This window comes from Pongo pygmaeus, chromosome X (assembly GCF_028885625.2).
Source record: "Pongo pygmaeus isolate AG05252 chromosome X, NHGRI_mPonPyg2-v2.0_pri, whole genome shotgun sequence".
In the NCBI taxonomy this organism is placed as follows: domain Eukaryota; kingdom Metazoa; phylum Chordata; class Mammalia; order Primates; family Hominidae; genus Pongo; species Pongo pygmaeus.
The window spans coordinates 74,170,001-74,193,439 of NC_072396.2; the positions used below are offsets into that span (position 1 = coordinate 74,170,001).

Genomic DNA, 23,439 nt, shown 5'->3' on the forward strand with positions numbered 1-23,439 from the left:
TGCACCATCATTTCCACCTAACTTAAATTTTTTTTTTAGAAACAGGGTCTCATTATGTTGTCCAGGCTGGTCTCGAACTTCTGACCTCAAGCAATCCTCTCACCTTGGCCTCCCAGAGCGCTAGGATTACAGGCGTGAGTCACCATGCCTGGCCTTCTATTCATTTTAACTTGAAAGCATACTTCCTATTTAACCTTGCCTTCATAGATATTTTTATTATAGTTCGTTGTAAGCTTCTTCATTTTTGAACTCAAGCCAGGTCCCCACACAGGCTTAGTTCTCCTAGTTCTCTCGGTTTTTATAATTAATGACTACCACTCTACTGACTGTGTCCATAACCCCTGGGGCCTCCTCTCTGTTTTGCTGCTTGTAACCCAGGCCTTAACTTGTCCTCTAGGGTCTAAGATTCATATCTATATTTTTCCACATTCCCCTTTTTTATTATTTTTCTTTCTTGTTCTTTTCTACAGAGCCAGGGGACTACTCACCTGGCTAAACCAGAATGACACAGATTGCCTCATAAACTGGAATTCTGACAGCCCAAGAGCACAATATCCCAGGTCACAAATGACAGAGGACTGTACAAGCAATCGATTTTTTGTGATTTTTTTTTTCTGATGGCTGCTACAATGAAAAATAAAGAAATATTACATCTCTAAGAGTAACCATTAAATTCCTCCATATTACTTCAGAGTAGAAATCAATTTAATAAGTCCCCAGCATGGTGATAAATAATTTTTCTGCTGTTGTCAACCAATATCAAATATACAGTACTAGTATAGAAACAGCTATAAGGCTCCTTTCCAGCTGATCAACTCCTCTCCTCCACTCCATTGCCAGCAATTATGCACCTTAGTATCCAATTATTCCAATGTTCTTTTATCCTGTAACAAATGGTAGCCAGAACTCAACATGTGCCAGATTATCATCATGGCAATTAATATTCTTAGGGTTTCATAACTGGAGGTCTACATCTCTGATTCACTCTCATTTTTGCTTTACATTTTCTCTTCTATGCTTCTAGCTATGTATCTTATTTATACAGAGATAAAATTATATCAAATATAGCTAGGGTAATTAAGATGGAACCCTCACACTAAAGCAGATCCTAAGTAATCCTGTATATATTGTGGGTTGCAAATGGTCCTGGAAAAGAATATAAAAAGGTCATTCCAAAAAGTCAATACAAGTTTTTAGAGATGAGTTCTCACTCTGTCACCCAGCCTGGAGTGCAGTGGTGCAGTCATAGCTTACTGCAGCCTCAAATTCCTGGGCTCAAGTCATCCTACTGCCTCTGTCTCCTGAGTAACTAGGACTACAGGCGCACACCACCATGCCCAGCATCAATACATTTTTTTAAGCTCCAATTTTCTAATTACAAATAGATCAAAAATTCATCACAGTATACTGGATACAGCCCAAGGAAAAATCTGTTTGATACTAAACTGCATTCTTACCAAAATTATGATCTATAGTCAACTTTAATTCTATTGGTGGCATTAATAATTTATCACACATACCAATTTCACATTTGTCATAGTCACAGTATTCCAAAGCTGTCAAATTACTTCCCAGCTACCAATATCAGTTCCCAAATTTCACTGAGATCTAAACAAAGCAATTTCAGAAAGTTTCCTTAGTTTACTGTCTAGGGAAATATATATATATAATGTAATATACATTATATTATATATAATTTATATATTATATATAATTTATATATTATATATTATACATATAATATTATACATAATTTATATATTATATATATTATACATATATTATATATAATTTATATATTATACATTATATGTATATAATTTATATATATTATAATATATATAATATATTATATATAATTATATAATATAATATAATATATAATATAGTTTATAATATATTATATATATAATTTATATATATAATATTATATACTATATTATATAAATATATAATATATATATAATATTATATATAATATATATTATATATATATAATATTATATATATATATTTTTGAGATAGAGTCTCACTCTCTCGCCCAGGCTGGAGTGCAGTGGCGCAATCTTGGCTCACTGCAAGCTCTGCCACCCGGGTTCATGCCATTCTTCTGCCTCAGCCTCCCAAGTAGCTGTGAGTACAGGCACCCGCCACCATGCCCGGCTAATTTTTTGTATTTTTAGTTGAGACGGGGTTTCACCATGTTAGTCAGGATGGTCTCGATCTCTTGACCTCGTGATCCACCCACCTTGGCCTCCCAAAGTGCTGGGATTACAGGCGTGAGCCACTGCACCTGGCCAGGAATAATATTTTTAACAATAATGACTCTAGTTATGTTCTGGATTCCAACTAATCACATAGATTCCAATATTATCTTTCTCTTATACAACTAATTGCACCCTATGCTTGAGCCAAAACTAGCCACCATTCCCTAAAACCTTCCAGCTTTTGGTCATGCCCATCCATTCAGCCTCTATCTCCTCTTCTTACCTGAACTGTCGTCATCCCAAACCATGAACTGTGCTGCTTTTTCCTCCCTGGCAAAGCTCTTCATTTGAGGCTCTTCTTTCCTTCTTTCTTTCTTTCTTTCTTTTCTTTCTTTCTTTCTTTCTTTCTTTCTTTCTTTCTTTCTTTCTTTCTTTTCTTTCTTTCTTTCTCTCTCTCTTTCCTTTTTTCTTTCTTTCTTTCTTTCCTTTCTTTGTTTCTTTCTTTTCTTTCTGACAGTGTTCCTGCTCTATGTTACCCAGGCTGGCCTCAAACTCCTGGGGCTTGAGTGGTCCTCCCACTTCAGCCTCCCAAGTAGCTGGAATTACAGGTGCACAAACCATGCCCAGCTGAGGCTGCTCATTTTCCTTTGCTCATATCTCCCCATCAGTCAAGATCAGGTTATCATCTTCTTGTATCTTCTTCACTGGATCCCCAAGGTATTATTTTACCATCTTACCTCAATAACCTCTTTCTTCAAAGTTCATAATACTCAATTTTATGACCCTCTCAATGTTAAATGTCAATCTCCAAGTCTCCCCCCAACATTCACTGAGGACTTCAGTACCAACTGTTTTCCTTTTCTCTTCTCATCCTGAAAGTCTTCATTATCCCCCTTGATGATCTAACACCCAAACCTCATGGATCCTTGACATAACCTATTCTAATTTCTTCATCTCAATTCCATTTCAATCATCCATTTCTTTTTTTTTTTTTTTCCAGGGGAAAGCACAAACTCAGTCTCCCACTACCACACATTATGCAGTCGAGTTTCCTGTATTTGGGGAAATCACAGGGGCCAACACACCCAGAGTGCAATGGATGGGCCTCGCCCTGAGAAAACCACCTTTGTGATCATGGTATCTCCCCTGCCAGGTATCAATTATTTGTTTCTGGAGTGACACTTGGAATGGCTCTACTTCCAAAACCAAACACAGAGGGTCCACTCTCAGAACTACTTGTTGTTCTACTTCTCTTAAACCTTATACTCCCTGAATTTACCCTTCAACTGCCTCAAGGCCTTTAATTCATTAACCCTCTTGCCTATTTTCCAAAGCCATCACGTACTTTTGGGTTTTTTGTTTGTTTTTTTTTGGGGGGGGGTCTCCAATTCCTTTATTTAAAAAAAATTTATTTCCACAGGTTTTTGGGGAACAGGTGGTGTTTGGTTACATGAGTAAGTTCTTTAGTGGTGATTTGTGAGATTTTGGTGCACTCATCACCCGAGCAGTATACACTGCACCATATTTGTAGTCTTTTATCCCTCACCCCCTTCCCACCCTTTCCCCCTGAGTCCCTAAAGTCCATTGCCATCATGTACTTTTGGACTGCATTTCCTTGTCTACTTAGGAAAGAGTCTGTGGACAGTGGGACTTCAATAACAGTAACCAACACTCTCTATTCTCCTATTCCCTTGATTTTCCACCATACCTATTACGTCAATTCTCACCCACAAATCAACCAAACTATTTATATTCTCCATTCCTGCTTACAAAGTACTGCTGAGTAAAATTATATACTCCTGGTCACCAGCTTCCCTTCTATTCTCCACTCCTAACAGAATGTTCTTTTTTTAAAGTTGGCAAATAAAAAGTATATATATTTATGGTATACAATATGATGTTTTGAAATATGTACACATTGTGGAATGGCTAAATTGAGGTAATAAGTAACATATGCATTACATCACATACTTTTTTTGTAGTAAGAACACTTAAGAATGATCTTTTAAAACATAAATTAGTGGCCGGGTGTGGTGGCTCACGCCTGTAATCCCAGCACTTTGGGAGGCCAAGGCAGGCAGATCATGAGGTCAAGAGATCGAGACCATCCTGGCCAACATGGTGAAACTCCATCTCTACTAAAAATACAAAAATTAGCTGGGCGTGGTGGCATGTGCCTGTAATCCCAGCTACTCGGGAGGCTGAGGCAGGAGAATCATTTGAACCCAGGAGGCGGAGCCTGCAGTGAGCCAAGATCAGGCCACTGCACTCCAACCTGGTGACAGAGTGAGACTCTGTCTCAAAACAAAACAAAACAAAACAAAAAAACATAAATTAGGCCAGACTTCTGGAATGGCAGAGGAACTCAGCAAATCCTCTCTTCCTTAAAACAATGATAAAACTGGATTAAGAAGCATTTAAGAAAACCTGTGGAACCTTTGGCTAAGAACAGTGGGAGACTACGGGGCTGCTTCCATCTCCCCCGCTCCCACTAGGTCCTCTGGAGCTGATTTTACAACGAAAGTCAAGGCAAGCCATAAAAAAATAACAATTTAGATGCTGGAGGGGAATTACTTCATAAAGAACGAGCACCAAAAAAGTCCTATGCCCAGGGGTGTTTAAAACAATAGCAAACTCAATTTCATACAGACACAGGAAGCCAATATCGCAGTTACCTGAAGTTACAATACTGGTTGGAGCAAGCAACAGAATAGCAGATCTGCCAGAAGTTTACAGAGAGATCCAGAAAACAGGACAGTAATAGTGGGGCTTGATAAGCACCTTCAGGGCCCTGGTTGTCTAGGAGGCTGTGTGCATGTGCAAGGCTGCACTGAAGTTCAAGGTACCAGAGAGGGGCCTAGTTATTTACATTTCCTTGGCTGAATGTGAGGCCTTGCACAGGCACAGGACATGAGAAGGCCTATCAGGAAGTAAAAGTCATGGAGGACTTGTAAACTCTCCAAACTTTGAATGCGTTTCCCAACCCACACACAACTTCCTCAGCAAAGGGCAGAAGACATATTGACCCAAGGTGTTTAAGGACAACCTCCAGCAAATTATTGGCTGACCACTAAGTTATCCTGACCCAGATATGATACCTAGGAAGCCATGCTTAGAAATGAAAAAAAAATTATTATTTTATTTATTTTTTTTTTGAGACAGAGTCTCGCTCTGTTGGCCAGGCTGGAGTGCAGTGGCACAATCTCGGCTCACTGCAACCTCCGTCTCCTGGACTCAAGCAATTCTTCTGTCTCAGCCTCCCGAGTAGCTGGGATTACAGGCATGTGCCACCAAGCCCGGCTAATTTTTGTATTTTTAGTAGAGACGGGGGTTTCACCATGTTGGCCAGGCTGGTCTCCAACTCCTGACCTCAGGTAATCCGCCCACCTCGGCCTCCCAAAGTGCTGGGATTACAGGTGTGAGCCACTGTGCCTGGCCAATTTTTTTTTTTAACTGAGCAAAAGTCTGGGTACGGTGGCTCATGCTTGTAATTCCAGCACTTTGGAAGGCTGAGGCAGGAGGATCGCATGAGGCCAGAAGTTCAAGACCAGCCCGGGCAACATAGGGAGACCTCGTCTCTACAAAAAAAAAAATTAAAAATTAGCTGGACATGGTGGCATGTGCCTGTGGTCCCAGCTACTTGGGAGGCTGAGGCGGGAGGATCACTTGAGCCCAGGAGATCGAGGCTGCAGTGAGCTATGATCATACCACTGCACTCCAGCCTGGGCAACAGAATGAGACCCTGTCTCAGAAGGACAGGAGGGGAGGAGGGGAAAAGAGGAAAGGAGAAGAGGACAAGAGAGGAGAAAGAAAAATACAACAGAGGGGTGGAGGGGGATGGGGCAAAAAAAAAGAGAGAAAAAAAGGAAAGCTTCAACAATCATTAGGGAGTGGGGATCAGAACGCTGAGCTTAACATTTTGAGGAACTGCCAGACTGTTTTCCAAAGTAGCTACACTCATTAGGATGTCTATCATAAAAATGATAGACAATAAGTAAGTGTTGGCAAGGGTGTGGAGAAAACTGAAACCCTCATACTCTGCTGGTGGAAACGTAAAATGGTACAACCAATGTAAAAAGCCTGTGCTTTGGAAAACAATGTGCCAGCGCCTCAAAAGGCTAAACATTAGAGTTACTCTATGACCCAAAAAGTGGAAACAACCCAAAATGTCCATCAACTGATGAATGGATAAACAAAGTGTTATATATCCATACAATGGAATATTATTCACCCATAAAAAGAAGTGAAGTACTGATACATGCTATAACGTGGATGAACCTTGAAAACACTATGCTAAGTGAAAGAAACCAGACACAAAAGACCACATATTATATTATTCCATTTATATGAGATGTCCAGAGTATGCAAATTCATAGAGACAGTAAGTAGATTAATGGCTGCCAGGGGCTGAGGGCAGGGGGAAATGGAAAGTGCGTGCTAATGGGTATAGAGTTTCTTTTTCGTGTGAGGGAAATGTTTTGGAATTAGATAGTGGTGATAGTTGTACCACCTTGTGAATATATTAAAAACCACTGTGTTATACACTCTAAAATGATGACTTTTATGGCATGTGAATTATATTTCAAATTTTAAAAACACCTAGTGCTAAGTGAAAGCAAAAGGCTATATGGCATATGATTTCATTTACATAAAATATCTAGAAAAGGCACATCTACAGACAGAATATTAGTGGTTGCCTGGGGCTACAGACAGGAAGCAGGATTGACTGCAAAAGTGTATAGAGGATCTTTTAGTTTGATGGAAATGTTTTAAAACTGGATTGTGGACATAGTTGCACAACTCTATAAATTTACTAAAAAGTTTTGAATTGTATATTTAAAATAGGTGAATTTTATGCTATGTAAATTAAACTTTAGTAAAGCTGTTTTTAAAAAAAAAAGAGAGAGAATATAAATCAACTAGGACTCCTTGGAGAAACAGCAAGTCTGAGGCAGGAAATATATAAGCCTTGTGCCAGGAATCAAGCAAGCTATGGAACACTAATGAGTCATGTCAGGAACATACAGGAGGCAACGCATTGGCAAAAGATGGTAAAAATTGAGCATTAACAAGAATAATGAATGCAGTCAATTAAAACCCATTGAATACATTTTTTAATTTTCAATTTTTATGGATACATAAATAGATATACATATTTATTATAGGGTACATGTGATAGACATTTTTTAAAGGGTGGTTAATAATGACAGGGAAATAACAAACATATACAACTCATTGGATATCATTGAAAGTAAGTAGAGCACCAACTCTTTACTCTGAAAATTGGTAATTAAGGAAAGAATTAATCATGCCTTCTGCCTTCCCTGTAGGAGTAACACAATAGTCCTAGTTGATGAGGGAAAGTTTACTTTCAGAAGAATTCCAACTAGTTAATGTGGAAAACAAAATTAAGGAATCACTATTTTGAAACTACTAGTGAAATGATTAATTCCACCAATGGTCACAACAGATTAAACCATTAGATGAAAAGTTGATGGGAAACATAATGAAGGAGTCAGGCAGGGCATGGTTGCTCACACCTATAATCCCAATACTTTGGGAGGCTGAGGTGGGAGGATCACTTAAGCCCAAGAGTTTAAGACCAGCCTGGGCAACATATAGAGATCCTGTCTCCACACACAAAAAATAAATAAATAAATAAATAAATAAATAAAATTTAAAAATTAGCCAGGGCTGGGCGCAGTGGCTCACACCTATAATCCCAGCACTTTGGGAGGCTGAGGTGGGCAGATCACTTGAGGCTAAAAGATCGAGACCAGCCTGGCCAACATGGTGAAACCTCATCTCTACTAAAAGTAAAAAATAAATAAAAAAAAATAGCCGGGCGTGGTGGCACACACCTGTAATTCCAGCTACTCAGGTGGCTAAGGCAAGAGACTCACTTGAACCTGGGAGGCGGAGGTTGGCACTGCACTCCAGCCTGGGTGACAGAGTGAGACTTTGTCTCAGAATAATAATAATAATAATAATAATTATTATTATTATTATTATTATTATTATTAGCCAGGCAGGGTGGTGCATGCTTGCAGTCCTAGCTATTCAGGAGGCTAAGACAGGAGGATCACTTGAGCCAGGAGTTCAAGACTACAGTGAGCTATGATCACACCACTGCACTTCAGCCTGGTGACAGAGCAAGACCACATCTCTGAAAATAATAATAATAAGTTAAATAAAATAATGAAGGAATCAAGATGTTACTCATTTATTAAAAATGGAATGGATGTGTGCCTCCAGATGTGATTCAAAGTGAAATACACAGTTACCCCTGTTAAATATTATTGACCAAATGAAGAAAGTTGAACCTGAATATCATTAAGCTTCTAAAGCTAACTTCCATTATAGAAAAATGTGGGATATAGACGAATAAAGTAAATGACAGCATAAAAAAGAAAACAAACAAATCTAAAATGTGAGATATTCTACAGGACCACTGATTCACTTTCTGCAACAAGTCAATGGCTTGACAAAGAAAATGTGAGGCATAGACTGCTCTCAATAAAGAGAGACTGGCTGGGCATGGTGGCTCATGCCTGTAATAGCAGCACTTTGGGAGGCTGAGGCAGGAGAATCTCTTGAAGCCAGGAGTTCAAGACCAGTCCTGGCAACATAGTGAGACCTTCCCATTTCTACAGAAAAAAAAAAAAAATTAAAAAAAGCAATTAGCTAGGCATCATGATGTGCACCTGTAGTTCCAGTTACTTGGGAGGCTGAGGCAGGAGGATCCCTTGAGCCCAGGAGTTCAAGGTATCAGTGAGCTACGATCATGCTATTGCACTCCAGCCTGGATGAGAGAGAGAGACCTTGTCTAAAAGAGAGAGAGAAAGAGAAAGAAACTTAAGGCCGGGCATGGTAGCTCATGCTTATAATACCAACACTTTGGGAGGCCAAGGCAGGAGAATCGTTTGAGCCCAGGAATCCAAGGCCAGCCTGGGCAACAGAGTGAGACCTTGTCTCTACCAAAAAAAAAAAAAAAGTAATTAACCAGGAGCCGTGACATGTACCTGTAGTCCTAGCTACTTGGGAGGCTGAGTCAGGATAATCACTTGAGACCAGGAGTTCAAGTCTGCAGTGAGCTATGATTATGCCACCACACTCCAGCCTGGGCAACAAAGCAAGACCCTATCTTAAAGGGAAAAGAAAACAAATGGAAATAGCTTAAATCTGTAGTGAAATTAAACGTAAGAATCAATGCCAGCCAGGTGAGGTGGCTCACACCTGTAATCCCAACACTTTTGGAGGCCAAGGCAGGCAGATCACCTGAGGTGAGGAGTTCAAGACCATCCTGGCTAACATGGTGAAACCCCTTCTCTACTAAAAAGACCAAAAAGTAGCCAGGTGTGGTGGCAGGCACCTGTAGTCCCAGCTACTTGGGAGGCTGAGGCAGGAGAATGGCATGAACCTGGGAGGTGGAGCTTGCAGTGAGCTGAGATCACACCACTGCACTCCAGCCTGGGCAACAGAGCGACACTCAGCCTCAAAAAAAAAAAAAAAAAAATTAGCCGGGTGTGGTGGTGAGCGCCTGTAATCCCAGCTACTAGGGAGGCTAAAGCAGGAGAATTGCTTGAATTTGGGAGGCAGAGGTTGTAGTGACCTGAGATCGTGCCATTGCACTCCAGCCTGGGCAACAGAGCGAGACTCTGTCTCAAAAAAAAAAAAAAAAAAAAAGAACCAATGCCATCAAACTCTAAAAGTCCTTGAAATTACTCCGCAGATCCCTTCACATCACCATAAGTATCCATGTACCTCTTCTTCCTCTAATCAAGATTGCTTTTCTCTCAAGTACTAGTACTCAAGTTAAACTTTAAAACCTGTTTTCTTTTGTTTCATAACTAATATTACAAAAATATTTTATATTTGTTATGGCTATGTGTAATATTTTATTGACCCTGTGGATTAAGCAAGCTTTTATCTGCTATTCTGGAAACATAACCACTACTTATAAATGGTTTCTCTGACAAAATTGTCCAAAACTTCAAATCACTAATTTAAATACTTAAATTTTAAAAAATACACAAAAAAATTATGCACAAAGAAAAATTCACAAAAGAATTAAACATTTATTCTACTCATCATGTACAAATGGTTATTTTAGGATACCAAAAAGACCTAGTTGGTAAGGGAAAATTATTTACAGAAGAATTTCAGTTAATAGTTGTAGAAGAAGCTGGGCGAGGTGGCTCACACCTCTAATACCAGCACTTTAGGAGGCTGAGGCAGGAGGGTCGCTTGAGCCCAGGAGTTCAAAGTTACAATGAGCCATGATCGTGCCACTGCACTCCAGCTTGGATGATGGAGCAAGACCCTGACTCAAAAAAAAATAGTGTAGAAGGAATGACAGAACTAGGAAAATCACCATATGGAATCCCCTTATGAAACTAATAATTCAGATAATGATCATCAGTGGATGCTAAGACAATGAGGATGCCTTTCCAACAATGAGGGTAGATGAGAAAGACAATAAGGAATTTTAAAATAGAAAGATTAAGCTATCCACAATCTGTACACACTGCTCAGCCACAGTATCACTAAAAGTGGACCAACCAGACATTGGAGTAGCACGTGTGAGGGCTTGGATTCAAGAGAAAGAGAGCATGGCATATACCGATAATTGAAAATGGAATTTAGAATTGCTGAGGTACAGAGTGTGAGATGAGGAGTGGTGATAAATGAAGCTGATGCAGGAGCCAGATGTAGGGCCTTGTAAGTTACTTAAAGAATTTTGAATTTTCTCTTAAGGGGACTGGGAAGTCACTGAAGGGTTTTGTTTTAGAATAGAATATATTCTCTGGCTATGGTGTGGGACATGATTTGAGGGTAAAATAAGAGTGGGGGCAGGTGGATGAATTAGGAGACAGTTGCAATAAAGTTTGAGATGACAGTGACCTGGACCAGGGTAGTGGCATTAGGAAAACAGGTGAAGTATATGGATTCAATGAATATTTAGCAAATAAACCTGAAAGGATTTGGTGGTAAAATAGAGAGAGGATGGTGTGAAGGTTTTCGACTTGGGGAACTGGGTTGATAGTGCCATTCACTGACATAAGAAACACAAGAGGAGGAATGGGCTTAGGCTGAGAGGGTGGGGAAGGAAGTAGCTCAGTATGGGAAATAGTGAATTTGCGATGACTATGGAGCATGAAAATAGGCAGATGGCTACCCGAGGTCTGAAGCTCAGAAAAGACGTCTGGATTGAACATACATTTGTGTGAAGTCAGTGTATAATAAACAGCTGAAGCCATGAGAATGGATAAGATGAGCCTAGTCAAAAACAGCAAAGCGGGCAGGCACAGTGGCTCATGCCTGTAATCCCAGCACTTTGGGAGGCCAAGGCAGGCAGATCACTTGAGGTCAGAAGTTTGAGACTAGACTGGCCAATGTGGTTAAACCCCATCTCTACTAAAAACACAAAAATTAGCCAGGTATGGTGGCACGCGCCTGTAATTCCAGCTACTCATGAGGCTGAGGCACAAGAATCACGCCACTGCACTCCAGCCTGGGTGACAGAGCGAGACCCTGTCTCAGAAAAAAAAAAAAGCAAAGCATAACATGTGGCCCTGTAGCCCCATATCTTGTACCTCAAGTAACTTCACACCAATGGCAGAAAAGAAACCAGATCACAGTGAATTGAAGAGTGGGAGGTGAGGAAAAATAAGGTGAATGAAGGGGAAGAAAGAGAGATGACAGGAACTGAAAGAGGATATGAATTTGTATAGCACTCATTTACGCTGTCCAATTAACCCTTTGCTATATATACTGTCTTATATTATAATATGAATATATGGTATCATCTCCTTCAAAAAATGCCTCACATGCATGTCTAGTCTTCCCAGTAAAATGAAATCTCCTCATGGAGCTTTTTTAAAATGTCTTTAGGCTGGGCACAGCGGCTCACGCCTTCAGTCCCAGCACTTTAGGAGGCCGAGGCAGGTGGATTGCTTGAGTCCAGGAGTTCAAGAGCAGCGTGAGCAACGCGGTGAAATCCCATCTCTACAAAAAATACAAAAAAATCAGGCAGGTATGGTGGTGCTCGCCTGTGGTCCCAGCTATTCGGGAGGCTGAGGTGGGAGGATCACTTGAGCCTGGGAAGCGGAGGTTGCAGTGAGCCAAGATTGTGCCACAGCACTCCAGCCTGGGTGACAGAGTGAGATCCTGTCTCAACAAAAAGAAAAAAGAAAAAAAAAGTTTTTGTATCCTGTATCCTCCACTGTACATACAGAAGTCAGAGAGCTGTTTGAGATCAGGAGGCTTAGTTGCTGACTATACAAGAACAACCTCCTAGGTAGGCAATATCTTTGTACAAGGTAGTTACTCCGGTGAGGCAGGCAGACAAATTCAGCAGACCAGTCTATATATTAAAAGGTTGATTCGTGAGCACATTTTTTTTAAAAAAGGGAAAAAATGTTTTTTTAAAAAAACAGAAAACAAACAAAAATAAATAAAACAAACGGAGTTTATATCCAGAAAGGATATATTAACATCAGATTATATAAGCCTGATAAACTATCTTTCTCTACTCAAGCTATTTTTATAAACAGCCTGACTAACCAGAATTGGGGACAAGAAGTTTAGTGAGAAGAAACTTACTCTTAGCTGTAATGTTTAAATATTTTTATAAGGAGAATGTACTCACATGTTACCTATGTAATTCAACAACAACCGGGAAAAAAAAAAAAAAAAAACGAAAAGGCTAAAGAAATAAAATATTATTCTTCCCCTTTCCAGGCTCCTTGCAGATAACCAGGCTTTACCCTTCTATTCATAGATCACTATTTCAGATGGCCAATTTATAAGGCAGTTGAGTAAGTTAGGATTTCTTTACATTATTACATTTCATTCTCTTTTTCCTGAGACCATATACTCTGGTCTTTGATGGAAACCTAAAAAACATTCCAGTCTCATTAAAAGAAAACCTAGCTCTCTCAGGGTAGGTTAATTCTGCAGATGTATGCCTTCAGATAGCTGTTTTTAATCCATTTTGTTTCATTTTACTTCATTTTCAGACAGTGACCTTTTCCCATCCTTACTTGCAAATTCTGAGAGCCCCTTTCTATAAGGCACCTTTCCTCCTTTTTAAATAATGTGTAGGAGGAGTACTTGTTGACAGATAGAGCATTAAAAGAAAAGGACACATTAATAGGTTTTATCAGTAAGACTTTAGAAGTCTGAACTAGATAACCTCTGTTCCTTAGATTTGATGAAGATTCTGATTAAGGTAGAATAGCCTTGGCTGCCTCAAACATTTCTCTTTGCCTCTGGCACCAAGGAGGACACAGACCAAGCCACACCAGGACAATCTCCACTCAAGAATAGCAAGTTTGGACTGTGTGAAAGTTCCCCATTTTACAATAAACAAGCTTCCCTATAACTTTGAAACACTAATCCCAGGAAAACACTAGAAATTGGTTCAAGGCAGTATTGTGACAGGTCTGTTGGGTCAGATCCTATATACAACAGCAGGTGAAAGTAGATGAACAGTAGCAATCCCTTATTTGATGGATTGATTTCAACATAGGAAAGGTGTCTAGTCAGGCTGCAAATATTTGAGCTCCGCTCTGCCTTTTTTGATATTTTAAGATAGTCATTTGTTTGAAGACACTTAGTGGCATACTAATCAAATTTGCAGATGATAAACTGGAAAAGAAGCTAGTACAACTGGATGACATTCAGGATTCAAAAGAAGTTTGACAAGTAGGAATGATAAGCTAAATTTCTTAGGCTGAAAAGACAGAGATCAAATTAAAGCCTCATACTAGGTCCTAAAACATAAGCATTTAAGTACCAAATGGATAAATCTATTTGAGTTTTTAGTCTTAGGGATTTCAACTAACTATAGGCTCAACATAATTCAACAGGGTGATCAATGTGGCTGTCAAAAAAAAAAAAACCAAGAAAAGAAAAAAAAAAAAGCTAACAATTTTGGCCTGCATGAGTAGTAGCATAGGGTCTAGAACAAAGAAAATCACTAACCCACTCTTCTGTACTGATCAGAACATGTACCTGAAATAGTACATTTCATTCTAGATGCCAACCTTTAAAGAGAGATATTCATGAGCCGAAGTATGAACAGAACAGAATAACCGGAATGATGAGGAGATCTTCAAACTCTGCCATGAGAGTAATGGCAGTAAAGGAACTGCAGATGTTTAGCACAGAGAAGACAAGACTTAGTAGAGGAAACCAATGACCACTGTTTTCAAATATAAAGTGTTGCCCAATAATGAAGGAGACTGTCTCTCGAGCAATTTCCTCAAATAATGAAGTATTCAAGCACAGATCTAAACTCACTTGGTGGAGATATTGGAAGAGATTCAAAAGCCTGGGATAAATCCTAGGTCTCTCAGCTAAAGAAGCCCCAAAGTGATGATACCTCAGTAGCAATAAGTATACCCCAGCACAGAGATCCTGGTTGCTAAATATCATTCCCCACTTAAGGGAGCCAGGCTTCCTTGGAGAAATAGCTGATTCCAAGGTTAGGGCCAGGAAAATACATGATAAGCCTGAAATATTCCTGTTGTCCCAGAAAGTAAGAAAGTGCCAAAGAATGATGGAGGCATGTCAATGGACACAGAAACCAGCTTGAAGAAGCTCCCACTGACCAAATCTGGGCCAATTAGAGCATCAAAATAAATAAACAGTAAACCATTATAGCTCATGTAATAAGTAAGAATCCATGAGTCCATACTGATAATCAATTAATTAATTAATACATAGGGTAAAAGGAAAGCTCTTCCTTACAATTGAATGCCAGAAAATAAGTGTAGAACTAATGATGTATTTAGAAAATCACCATTTTTTAAATATAATAGTAATAACTGATTCAGGCAATAATCAATGAATGTTAAAATCTATTGGCTGAGACTTTGATATGGAATAGGACATTTTATACAGTCTCAAAGTGTCCCCCCACAAATTGCATATTTATTACAAAGGTAAAAATAGTAACTTTAGAGTAGAGAAACCTGGCAGACCCTACTTTAACCAAGTAGTCAAAGTTAATATCACCAATAATGGGGCAAAGTGATATCATGTACCTCCTGTTGCCAATGCACTGAGAAAACATCACTTCTGTGATATTCCTACAAAAAGAAGCATAATCTGAATCTAATCATGAGGAAACATTAGACAAACCCAAACTAAGGGACATTATACAAAATATCTGGCCTGTACTCTTCAAAAGTGTCAATGTCAGGAAAGACAAAGAAAGGCTGAGAAACTACTCCAAATTAAAGGCAACTAAAGTGGCATGACAACTAAATTCAATGTATAATCCTGGACTGTATTCTGGACTGGGGAAAAATGCTATAAAGGAAATTATTAGGACAAGAGGTAAAAGCTGAATGTGGACAGCAGTGGTATTACATCAATGTTAATTTTCCTGATTTTGATCATTATGCTGTGGTTTTGTAAGAGAATGTCCCTGTTCTCAGGAAAGATATGCTGAAGCATTTAGGAGTATAGGGGCCTTATGTCTCCAGGTTATTCTGATTCAGAGAAAAAATAGATAAAGATAAAGATAGAATGATAAAGCAAATGTGGCAACATGTTAAAAATATATGAATCTGGGTTAAGGGTAAGTGGAAGTTCTTTGTACTATTACTGTAACTTTTCTTTAAGTTTGAAATTATTTTGAAGTAATGAAGTTTTTAAAAGCTTTGAATGATTAAAAAAGAGAGAGAAAACTATACTAAATGTTCTCTAAAGTTCTAACACGACCATCAGCAAGAGATAAATTCTAAAACTAAGGCTTTTAGCAAAGGAGACAATAATATTAAATAATTTTTAAGACTTAGAAAAGCTACTAACAGATTAAAAATAGGCTTTCTGTAATAGAAATATCATGGTATTTTGTGTCACATAGACCAGGATTCAAATCCTTGCTCTATTATTTATTATTTGTATGATCTTGAACCAAGTCATTTAGCTTTTCTCAGCCTTAATCTCTTTATGTTGTAAAGACAATACTACCTACTTCTCCAGTTACACACATATATATTTCCCTAACATACAAAAAACTTTTACAAATATTGCATATCAACATGAAAAAAGATGAACACCTCAATAGACAAATGGACAAAGAACAAGAACAGTCAATTCATGATAAATTATATACAAATAGTCAATAAATACTGTACGTGCAAACCTCACCAGTAATAAAAGAAATGCCAATAAAACTGAAATATAGGCTTGGCACGGTGGCTCAGGCCTGTAATCCCAGCATTTTGGGAGGCCGAGATGGGCAGATCACCTAAGGTCAGGAGTTTGAGACCAGCCTGGCCAACATGGCAAAATCCCATCTCTACTAAAAATATAAAAATTAGCTGAGTGTGGTGGCCTGCACCTGTAATCCCAGCTACTCAGTAGGCTGAGGCAGGAGAATCACTTGAACACAGGAGGCAGAGGTTGCAGTGAGCCAAGACCGTACCACTGCACTCCAGCCTGGACCACCACAGAGTGAGACTCCATCAAAAAAAAAAAAACACAAAAAAAACCTGATATATAATTTTTCACCTATTAGGATTGGCACAGAATAAATAGACATAAAACCCAGTGTTGATGAGAGTATAAGAAAACAGACCAAGCACAGTGGCTCACACCTGTAATCCCAGCACTTTGGGAGGCCGAGGCAGGTGGATCACCTGAGGTCAGGAGTTCGAGGCCAGCCTGGCCAACATGGTGAAACCCCGTCTCTACTAAAAATACAAAAAATTAGCTGGGCGTGGTGGCAGGCACCTGTAATCCCAGCTACTCCGGAGGCTGAGGCAGCAGAATCACTTGAACTGGGGAGGCGGGGGTTGCAGTGAGCTGAGATCATGCCATTGCACTCCAGCCTGGGGGACAAGTGCAAAACTCCATCTCAAAAAAAAAAAAAAGGAAGGAAGGAAGGTAGGAAGGAAGGTAGGAAGGAAGGAAGGAAGAAAGAAGGAAGAAAGGAAGGAAGGAAGGAAGGAAGGAAGGAAGGAAGGAAGGAAGGAAGGAAGGAAGGAAGGAAGGAAGGAAAGAAAAGAAAAGAAAAGAAAATGTAGTATTGGTGGTAAGGTAAACTGATACAACCTTTCTTGAAGGCATTTGATAATATTCAGCAAAATCGATCCAGGAACTTCTACATTGAAAACTATATAACATTGCTAAGAGGAATTTTACAAGACTGAAATAAATAGGCTGGGCATGGTGGCTCATGCCTGTAATCCCAGCACTTTGGGAGGTCGAGGCAGGCAGATCACTTGAGCCCAGGAGTTCAAGACCAGCCTGGGCAACATAGTGAAACCCCATCTCTACCAAAAAAACTTGTTCAGGCATGGTGGCACACACCTGTGGTCCCAGCTACTTGGGAGGCTGAAGTGGGAGGATCGCTTGAGCCCGGGAGGTTGAGGCTGCAGTGAGCCATGGTTATGCCACTGCACTCCAGCCTGGGTGACAGAGAGAAACTCCATCTCTAAAAAACAAATAAAAACCTGAAATAAATAGATATACCATGATCATGAGTTAGAAGACACAATATTGTTAAGATGTAAATCCTCCCAGAATTCTTCTATAGATTCAATACAAGAGCAGTCATAATACTACCAGGTTTTTTAAAGAGAAATGGACAAACTGATTCTAAAATGTATATGGAAATGGAAAGGATCTAAAATATCCAAAACAATCTTGAAAAACAACAGCAAAGTTGGAAGACCTATATTCCTGACATTAAGACTTACTATAAAACTACAGTACTTAATAGACAAATAGATCAATGGCACAGAATACAGAGCCCAGAAATAAACTTGCACATATAAAGTCATTTGATTTTTGATCAAGCAATGTTGGACTGGGGAAAGGAAAGTCTTTTCAACAAATGGTGCTAGAATAACTGGATATTCATTTGGGAAAAATAAACCTCAACCCCCAACCCCACATCATACCCAAAAACTAACTGAAGATGGATCATGACACTAAACATATAATATAAATGCTAAAACTCTAAAGCTTCTAGAAGAAAATCCAGAAGAGAATCTTTGGGACTTCGGGATAAACAAAGATTTCTTAGAACACAGAAAGCTATAGTCATAAAAGAAAAAAAATGATAAATTGGAATTCACTGAATTTTAAAATCTTCTCATGAAAAACCACTATTAAGAAAATGAATAGGCAAGCACAGACTAAGAAAATACTTGAAAAACATATATCTGACAAAGGACTTGTAAGCAGAATATATAAAGAACTCTTACAAATCAATAATTTAAAAATGGATTTAATCCAACTTTAAAATGGACAAAAGATTTGAATAGATATTTAGCAAAGATATTTGAATGGTCAATAAGCACATGAAAAAGTGCTTGACATCATTAATACTCGGGGAAATGCATATTAAAACTACAATGAGCCAGGCACAGTGGCTCACACCTGTAATCTGAGCATTTTGGGAGGCCGAGGCAGGTGGATCACTTGAGCCCAAGAGTTCCAGACCAGCCTGGGCAACATGGTGAAGCCCTGTCTCTACAAAAAACAAAGCAAAAATTAGCTGGGTGTGGTGGCATGGCCTGTAGTCCCAGCTATTTGTACCACTGAACTCCAGCCTGGGATCCTATCTATGGAAAAAAAAAAAAAAAAACTACAATGAGATACTACTACACACCCACCAGAATGGCTAAAATGTTAAAAGACTGACCATACCAAGTGTTGGAGAGAATGAAGAACTACTAGAATTCTCATATATTGCTAGTGGGAATAAAAAATGGTACAACCTGTTTAGAGAATTACTTAGAAGTTTCTTATAAATTTAAATATACATCTATCCTATAGTCTAGCAATTCCACTTCTAGGTATTTACCAAAAAAAAAAAAAAAAAAGAAGAAGCATATGTTTACAAAAAGACTTGTACCAGAATGTTTACTTCAGCTTTATTCATAGTAGCCAAAAACTGTAAATAATCCAAATGTCCATCAATAATAGAATGGATACGCTGGGTACAGTGGCTCATGCCTGTAATCCCAGCACTTTGGGAGGCCAAGGCAGGACCTGAGGTCAGGAGTTTGAGACCAGCCTGGCCAACATGGTGAAACCCCATCTCTACTAAAAAGTACAAAATTAGCTGGGTGTGGTAGCACATACCTGTAGTCCCAGCTACTCAGGAGGCTGAGACAGGAGAATCGCTTGAATCTGGGAGGTGGAGGCTGCAGTGAGCCGAGATCATGCTACTGCACTCCAGCCTGGGCAAGACACAGCAAGACTCTGTCTCAAAAAAAAAAAAAAAGAATAGAATGGATAAACTAGCATAGTCATACAATAGAACGCTACTTAGCACTGAAAAGGAACAAACTTGATACACACGATAACATGGATAAATCTCAAAAACATTATGCTGAGCAAGGCCAGGTACAGTGGCTCATGCCTGTAATCCCAGCACTTTGGGAGGCCAAGGCAGGTGGATCATTTGAAGCCAGGAGTTCAAGACCAGCCTGGCCAACATGGCAAAATCCCATCTCTACTAAAAATACAAAAATTAGCTGAGCATGGTGGCACATCCCTGTAATCCCAACTACTTGGGAGGCTGAGGCACAAGAATTGCTTGAATCTGGGAAGCAGAGGTTGCAGTGAGCTGAGATCGCGCCACTGCATTCCAGCCTGGGTGATGTAATGAGAGTCTGTCTCGAAAATAAATAAAATAAAATAATATTACATTCTCACAATGAAATGCTATACAGCCTTTTTTTTATTTTTTAAGAAATGGGATCTCACTACGTTGTCCAGGCTGGAATGCAGTGGCTATTCACAGACATGACCATAGGGCACTACAGCCTTGAACTCCTGGACTCAAGTGATCTTCCCACCTCAGCCTCCCAAAGAGCTGAGACTACAGGCACCATACCACTGTGCCCACCTTACAAAGCCACTTAAAACAATAGTGTAATCTATATTCATTGACATAGAAAAATGTCCAAAACGTACTGTTGAGTGAAAAAAATGGATTAAAAACAGCATGAAATAAAGAAAAATAAGTTAAACGAGATATTTTTCACCTATCATATTGATAAGGATGAAAAAATGTTGATAAATGATAAAGATTGAAAAACGACCTAATTCTGGCAAGTATATGGGGAAAACACATTTTTATATACTGTTAGTGGAGTGTAAATTGGTAGATTCTATAGGGCTATATGACTATACTATTAAAATTGTAAATATGTTTATCATTTCACACAGCAATCCATTTCTAAAAATTTATCCCACAGTAATACTCACAGAGACACACAAAGATTTATGTACAGAGTATTGTTTTACATATAATTTATGCACAAAAAAGAATGCAGTAGTATTTGCAACAGTCAAACATTAGAACAATGCCTGTACAGTGAATCTGGCAAAATGAAATAATGGTCCATGTATACAATGGAACACCATGCACCTGTTAAAATCAATGAGTTGGCCAGGCGCGGTGGCTCACACCTGTAATCCCAGCACTTTGGGAGGCTGAAGTGGGCAGATCACCTGAGGTCAGGAGTTCGAGACCAGGCTGGTCAACATGGTGAAACCCCATCTCTACTAAAAATACAAAAGATTAGCTGGGTGTGGCGGCAGGCACCTGTAATCCCAGCTACTTGGGAGACTGAGGAAGAAGAATCGCTTGAACCTGGGAGGCAGAGGTTGCAGTGAGCTGAGATCATGCTACTGCACTCCAGCCTGGGCTATAGAGCAAGACTCCATCTCAAAATAAATAAAATAAAATAAAATAAAATGAGTTGGTGCTATGTGTAGTGAAACAACAAAAGTGTCAAAAATAAAGTTTGGGCTGGGCACAGCGGCTCATGCCTGTAATCCCAGCACTTTGGGAGGCTGATGGGGCGGGGCGGGATCACCTGAGGTCAGGAGTTCGAGACCAGCCTGGCCAACATGGTGAAACCCCGTCTCTACTAAAAATACAAAAATTAGCCGGGCGTGGTGGCACTCACCTGTAGTCCCAGCTACACGGGAGGCTAAGGCAGAAGAATCGCTTAAACCCAGGAGGCGGAGGTTGCAGTGAGCCAAGACTGTGCCACTACCCTCCAGCCTGGATGACAGAGCGAGACTCTGTCAAAAAAAAAAGTTGTGGACAGAGAATGAGATATTGGAATTGTGTATTTTCAGATATAGAGTAATTCTGGGAAATGACAAAATCAAGAATGAGGCTAATAAATTTTCTTGCAGAAGTAGAGTGGAGAAGAGCACTAGAAATGGTCAAGGAGCTGTGAAGGTAGAGTGTTGCTCAGCCAGTTCATCCACAGGAGCATTGTGATAGGCTGGGAGGTAGAGAGCAGATGCTCAAGTCTCCATAGAATATCAGCAAATATTCAAGAAGGCAATAAATGACTACATCGAGAAGGAATAAAAGGTAATATTGCAAAAGGCATGAGCCTTAAAAGAGAGGCCTTTAATGTGAGGGTTGAAAGCAAAGGTCTAGAAGCAGTGACGAAGAGTAGGAATGATGATGACTTCTGGGAAACAAAAATTACAATGATTAATAACTCTCCAGTATCAGTGAGGTATAAGAAAACAGGCATTCATGTATACTTGGTAAGAAGGTACATTAGAAAAAATTTTCTGGATAAAAATTTGGCAGTATTTATCAATTTTTTAATGTCTGTGTCATTTGATTCAGCAGTTTCAAATCCACAAATCTATCCTACAAATATATTCACATGTACCCAAACATACATGTATTAGCATTTCACTGTGGCATTGTTTGTAAAACTGGAAACAACCTAAATGTTCATCAGTAGGGATATTTGTTCAATCAATTATGTGAGGCTTTCACTCAAGAACCATAGCCATAAAGAGGGCATATCCTGGGAGAGAAGCCGGGTTTCAGTTAAAGCAAGCAAGTGGAGAGAGAATTCAGTGAGGAAATTTCGGGTACAGTAGAGTCTATCTACAATGGAACCAGTTTTCCAGAAAACATAGTACAAATAATTGGCAAGAGAGGCAATAATGGGTGGATGATTGAGGGTAAGGAAAAGTGTAGAAGAACAGAAGGAAGCCCAGAGGGGTTCAAGACAGAGTGAACAAAAAGGCAGATGATCAAAAAGGCTTGCAGTGTTAATTGGTTTTCAGTTAACTGGACTCTTCAGTCTAAAATGCCCTTCCCTGCCCTTGAAAATCCAGGAAACTCCTACTCATTCTTTAAATCTGAGACCAAAAACTACCTTTTCTATGAAGCCTTCCCTGATGGCCTACGGTCGAATTATGAACAAGTGCCATAGCAATCCTATTATAGGATTTATTACTTCTGATTAGGAGTATTTAATGTGAAGCTTATGGATAGGCATCAGGGAGCATGTCCAGGTTTAAAATTTATGCAAAATTCTGTGTACATTTGTACATTTTTCTAGGGGGGGAAGTCCAAAGACTTTTTTTTTTTTGCAATTTCATGCTGGTAATTTTTCTTTTTTAAAAGGTAAGCCACTAATAATTTAAGAAAAATATTTAAACCAAAAGTTACGCATTAATATTATACACAAATTGAAACACAAGTGACTTTTAGCACAGTGTATACATGCTTACATAAAGTCAAATAGTTACACATTTAAAATAATTTCCATTTAACATATGAAAGTTCTGAAATATATAACAGCATTAATACTTTCTATAAATCTACAGTTAGAACATCAATTTGCTACAAGCATATAAAAACATCAAGTGCTTTCTTGGAGTTTCCAGTTTCGTCCCTAAAACACAATCTTGGTCTTAACAACCTAATTGCATATAAAACTTTAAAAGCAGGCTTGGGCCAAGTGCGGTGGCTCACGCCTGTAATCCCAGCACTTTGGGAGGCTGAGGTGGGCAGATCACCTAAGGTCAGGAGTTCGAGACCAACCTGGCCGACATGGTAAAACCCCGTCTCTACTAAAAATACAAAAATTAGCCGGGCATGGTGGCGCCCAGCTGTAATCTCAGCTACTCCAAAGGCTGAGGCAGGAGAATCGCTTAAAACCAGGAGGCAGAGGTTGCAGTGAGCCGAGATCACGCCACTGCACTCCCAGCCAGGGCGACAGAGCAAGACTCCGTCTCAAAAAAAAAAAAAAAAAAAAAAAGGTTTGAATGAAGTTCTCAAACACTTTGATATATGTTATTCAGGGACTTCAATTATAAGCAACAGAAATTATAAGTGACTTCAATCCCCATCTTGCTTTAAAATGGACAAGTCTTTGGTTAAAGTTCTATATTTGTGGCATTTATTTTCAATTAAGATGGTCCC

General features: G+C 39.2%; 1 non-coding gene across 1 annotated transcript; it reads right to left on the reverse strand.

The window, feature by feature from the left end:
• Nucleotides 1–3,204: 3,204 nt before the first annotated feature.
• LOC129025594 (U1 spliceosomal RNA) lies at nt 3,205–3,368 on the reverse strand. Its single transcript, XR_008497336.1, has one exon. It is a non-coding gene; the product is annotated as a U1 spliceosomal RNA (small nuclear RNA).
• Nucleotides 3,369–23,439: the final 20,071 nt, after the last annotated feature.